At 36.0% G+C, this 5,642-nt stretch overlaps 1 long non-coding RNA gene across 1 annotated transcript in view; it reads left to right on the forward strand.

Annotated features, from left to right (window-relative positions):
• Positions 1-25: 25 nt before the first annotated feature.
• LOC114009569 (uncharacterized) overlaps positions 26-5,642 on the forward strand; it is a 34,643-nt gene continuing 29,026 nt past the window's right edge. The window contains exon 1 of the long non-coding RNA XR_003550966.1: positions 26-204. This is a non-coding gene — a long non-coding RNA (uncharacterized LOC114009569). The remainder of the gene's footprint in view (positions 205-5,642) is intronic.

Here is a 5,642-nt window from a genome sequence, read left to right on the forward strand (position 1 = left end):
TAAGGTCCTGCGTGGGCGTCTCGCCCAAGGTACAGCGACCCTTGGCCAATGGCCACCCTCAGAACTTGTCCTGCAGCTGCCTGAGCACCTTGTCTCAGGGACAGTGCTGGGTTATTGGCCGCCGACCAGGCGCCGTTGACCCACAGCGATTTTAGTTTTGTGGTGAAGGAAACACGGCATTGGATTGGAGTTGATAGACGTCTGGTAAGTTGCGCGACTCATGTGTGACGACACCAAGGCCTGTCTTTCCCTGTAGATCTTTGGTGGGTTTTCCTCCGTTTAGCTAAAGAGTAGCTATAAGCCTCCCTTTAGACGCTTGGTTTCTGCTTTGACAGGATGTTTGTTTGGTGTGATCTCCCCCTTTGGATACAGGGTCAAGAAGCCTTGAGAGACCATTTGGAAATTTAGTAACTTGTACATTTGATTTTATGTTTTGTTTAAACCGGCCGTGAATAGGACATCATTACAGGAAACTGAAAAAGAGCTCTATTCCATCTTGTAGCTCTTAGGGTATATTTTGTAGAACTGGGACTTTGAACTATCATTCTAAATAAAGATAACTCTTATAACATTATCTGGCCCCAGTGTTCTCTAGGATCCAGGGAACAGGGGACAAAGAATGAGTGTTTACATTAGGTAAGTAACTTTCTAATGAATTTGTGGGAAAATTAAAAATAACATGCTTAAAATTTTAGTTAGAGGGTCTGCTCACTAACCCTCTGTGAAAAAAATGTAAATTCATTTATATCAGTAGAGTCAACAGCAGATGTTAATAGTCTTTAAAATGGGGGAAAGAAATTAAAAGTATGACTCTGGCTTAGAAAGGCTAGGTTCTTTGCATTCTCTCCCCCCACCCCTTTTTTAACATAACTCCAGACCTCCTTTGCCCTTGAGTGTACAACTTCCAGTAGATTGGCTTTTCTTAAAGGAGCAGTTTGTGGGTCCCATGTGGACGGTGTAACTTAAATGTCTGTGTGCCTTTTCCTCTATCTCTGCGTGCCTTTCCTTTTCCTGTGTCAGTGATTTTTCAGTAAACCTTAGGGCAGGTAGCTACCATAGATTCAGTGATTTTTCAGTAAACCTTAGGGCACGTGGCTACCATAGATTTAGAGTGGTGTGTAGAGTAAACCAAAGCTGCTCTGCTCTTTCCAAAGTCACAGCCAAGAGAACTTAGGACCTGACAAGTCAGCAAAAATGGAAGAATGTCTTAGCAGTCACTCCTGTTCTCTGTGAAATTCAGTTCAATAGATGGTAAAGATAACTGTTTAGTTTCTTTTCTAGATGAAGATTAGTGGGAGAAAAGGATTTGTATGAAATAGTCCCCCGGGTATAGTGATCATAGTGTTTTTTCTTTTCATATTTTTCTGAGAGGTGTTTTGCCTTAAGGCATGTGTACTCTCTGGAGAAAGAGAGAAAGAGACAGAGACAGTACAGAATAACCTCCCATGGGGGGATGGTCATGCTGAATCCCTTCTCTATTCTCTTCTTGTGATTTGGGGTGTGCATACACATGCACCCAGCGGGATTTTAAAGCTGACTCGAACAGCGGTGGGCCATGTGAGAGTCTATCTATGTAGCCTTTGTGCCATTTGCTGGTCCCCATAGTGTTTTCCTGGCATGAGTACTCTGCCTGTTTCTTCCCACCTAGATATGGTCTCTATTTCTGTGTCATTTGTCCTAAGGAGGTCAGAACACAGGCCCAGTGATGTAGGAACGAGGGGCACAGGAGTGATCAGTCCCTCACTTGCAGTGAGACACATGTTCTTATCCCACACTCAGGAAGAATTAGTCACAGACACAGAAGAGTAGCTGTGGCAAAGTGGGGAGTTTATTGAACTCCCAAAAAGGGAGAACTTCCCAAAAGTGGATTGCCAAGGAAGAATTGTGATAAAGAGTTTTTCTTTAAGACAAAAAGGGTGAGAAAAGGATTTGTATAAAATAGTCCCCCAGGTATAGTGATCATAGTGTTTTTTTCTTTTCATTTTTTCTTTTCTGAGAGGTTTTGCCTTAAGGGAGCATGCACTCTCTGGAGAGAGAGACAGAGATAGTATGGAATATCTCCCCCCAGGGGAATGGCCATGCTGAATCCCTTCTCTTTTCTCTTCTTGGGATCTGGGGTGTGCATGCACACACACCCAGTGGGATTTTGAAGCTAACTGGAACCGAGGTGGCCCATGTGAGAGTCTATCTATGTAGCCATTGTGCCATTTGCTGGTCCCCATAGTGTTTTTCTGGCATGAGTACTCTGCCTGTTTCTTCCCGCCTAGATATGGTCTCTAATTCTGTGTCATTTGTCCTAAGGAGGTCAGAACACAGTCCCAGTGATGCAGGAACGAGGGGCACAGGAGTGATCAGGCCCTCACTTGCAGTGAGACACATTTTCTTGTCCCACACTCAGGAAGAATTAGTCACAGATAGAGAAGAGTACCTGTGGCAAAGTGGGGAGTTTATTGAACTCCCAAAAAGGGAGAACTTCCCAAAAGTGGATTGCCAAGGAAAAATTATGATAAGGAGTTTTTCTTTAGGACAGAAAGGGCTTAGTCCAGACCTGTTTGAGGTGGAGCTTCTGCCCCTCCTAGTGGAGAGGGATACATACTGGGTGAGTCCAATTACTTTCCTAATTTTGGAGTGGGTGTAAAGGTAAGGAGATTCTTTGTCTAGAAACTTTAGGCTATGAAAGCCATTATCTTATCCTTTTCCTGGAAAATGGTGCTGCCTGGAAAAAGCCTTTGTTTTGGGTCTAGGTCAGTCACTGAGCAACCTCTGCTCACAAGAGGACTCTAATCTGTTCTTTCCCCTATCTTTGGGAGTAATTTAAATCTTGTTTTCTTAGTTCAGTTATAACTTGGTTTAAATTCTATTCTATATTCAAAACCTGGTAAAAGTGTGTGTGTATATGTATGTGCACACATTTGTGTGTGTACATTTAAATATGTTTGCCTGGCTAAAAACTCATGTGATAGATATAAAACGAATTTTCTTAAAGAGTTCTTACAGATAAGTCAGCCTAACTAGAAACTGATTTGCTGGCCATCCATTTGTGAAGCTTCTGTTTCTTGGATCCTATTTTTATATGGCCCCATTTCAATCAGCCGAACCCTTTTTCCTTGAATCTCTCGCTAACTGCAATTAGTTCTTTAGGACTTTATTATTTTTATGTGTTTTCTCTCTGGTCTGGAGCCTGTACTCTTTTACATTAAACTCATTGATCACTTTAGCTTTTGGAATACCAATATGTCTATACAATGAGTGGAAATTTGATCTTTGGTTATATGCTAATTACCATATAAAATTGGTTTTCTTTATTTTTTGTTTTCTTTACATGCTTTCGTTAGGAACAAGTCTTAAATGTCTGATTCAGTCAGACAAACTGACAGCAAATGGCAATTTATTAAAGAGAAGTAACTTCCTAAATAAATCAAGAAACTCTTCCGTTAGTCACCTGTCTAATCTAAGTATATGTGTTAAGTAGTTCCTACACTATCTGCATACTTAGTAAAATAGTACAAAGAATTTCTACAATTTATGTTCCCTTAGTATTTATTTTGGTCAGTATTCTTTGTCTTTAAAGTGCAGATTTCCTAATCTGCCTTCCAGAATTGAATAAAAGACTTGAGCCATATGTGAAAATAAACTAACTTGTTCCAGATAGTAATGCAGTTGGACTCATATTGTACTTTCAAACTATTGAGTTTTATAGTCTCTTGGCTAAGATTCTAAGATAAAAGCTATAATTCTTTGACTCTGTATTATATGTGTGTACACATATGTGTGGTATATCGTGTTTATGTATATGTTTGCTTGTATGTGGTACCAAGTTTATTTAAATGTGCGCTTACAGGTTAAAATATGCTCAAATGTGATTCAAGTTTACATGACTTGTGTAAAAATCTTTAAAGCTGATTTAAAATTGTTAAATATAAACCAAAATGTCTTCAGAACTGTTAGCATGTGAATCAAGGGCCTAAATGGCCTCTGTCTTCAATGGCCATTCTTAGTGCTACATGGACAGTTAGGTTACAGAAAAATTAAAAAAAAGAAAAACTCTCTTATGTCTGGAAATTCAGTCTTTAGATAAGATGAGACTAGGTGATATAAGGTTAGGTTGGTTTTCCTTTACTTCAAAGTAAAATACCTTAAATAAATAGCCTTGTTTTTTCATAAGCAACTCAAATATAATGGTTAAAAACAAATTGGGTAAATGTAAATAGAGTAAATGTAATTAAATTTGTCATCATTTTTACATTTTTCTACATAGTTTAAATGTTAAAGGCGTGGTATGTTAAATTATAATAATAAATTGCCTGAGTTATTTCTAAGTTTAAGTGTTATATATACTTTGACACCATGTTTTATATGGCATAAGTCTGAAATGTAATTTGCTCTGTTAACTTGCATTATAAAAAAATTTCTAAATATTATAAAATGAATGTTAAAATTTCAAGATAATAATAACCAAAGCTAAAAATTAGAGAAATAATTATGTACTCAAAATATTCAGTGAAAATTAAGATTTTTTTTTTGGTAAACAGGAAATAAAAATAGATGTGAGGGTGTGTTTTCTTCAAGAGGGTTGTCTAATGTGGAGATATCTAAAATTTGTTTTAGAGTAAGTGAATAAAAAAATATAGATAAAACTAAGTATAAAAAGTTGAGAAAAAGAAAATGTAAAATCTTAAGGTGAAACTACCTAAATTGACTAAACTTATCCAAAGCTCTGTTAAAGACTAAAATTTGTTTTAATTTTATATAATAATAACAAAAATAAGTAAAGTTTTTTTTAAAAAAACTTCTAAGTATAAGAAAAAAAATTCTGTGTGACTTATGCTGTCTTAATCAGGTTATCTACCTTCTATAGCCAAAAAGTCTAATTCTAATCCATTAGAGAGCACATTTTTATGGCAATAGCTTAAAATTTTTAATTGTCACTTTAGTTAAGTAAACAACAGATAGCCGCAGTGCCCTAATCCTGCTTTAATTAAGTGTTGTAAACCTTTGATATTTGCCAGACATCTCACGTCAAATTTCAGTTCCAGTTTAAGTTTTTACCTTAAACTAATTTTTAAACAGTTTTTCACTTAAACTAATTTTTAAACATTCTTAACAGGGCCCTTGGATGTCTGAGAGAGACAGATTAGACTTCCTGACATGTTAAAATTATATGAAAATACTGTCAAATATAAAATAGTGTTTAGTTCTATATATACAAATTTGTGTCAATGGATGTTCCAAAATTATATGAGATTCTTAAATATCTGTTATATATTACTGTATTATTAGTCATACTTAATGCTAAGTAGTTCTAATGTAGCTTGCCACAGAAATAATCAAATTTGTCTATTTTGGGTTATAGTAAAATCAGATCTCGAACCAGGACCATTTTAAGTTTTGTTGTCTATAGTTAAAATGCTTTATTGTAATGCTCTTTCTTTTTTTTTTTAATAATTCTGAGAATATATCTCTGAACTTCCAGGACTAAAATGAAAAAATTAGGCCATAATAAAAATGCAAACTCAACCAAAGAAATTAATTTCATAAGACTGAACTGGTAAAATAGAATTTTTTGACTTTTGACTAAAACATTACTAATTTTCTTCTATGCTTTGTCTTCCAGATATAAGAATTTTTGTCTTCTTGAGCTG

The sequence above is a fragment of the Tupaia chinensis genome, unplaced genomic scaffold (assembly GCF_000334495.1).
Source record: "Tupaia chinensis unplaced genomic scaffold, TupChi_1.0 Scaffold000566_1, whole genome shotgun sequence".
NCBI classification, from domain to species: Eukaryota; Metazoa; Chordata; class Mammalia; order Scandentia; family Tupaiidae; genus Tupaia; species Tupaia belangeri.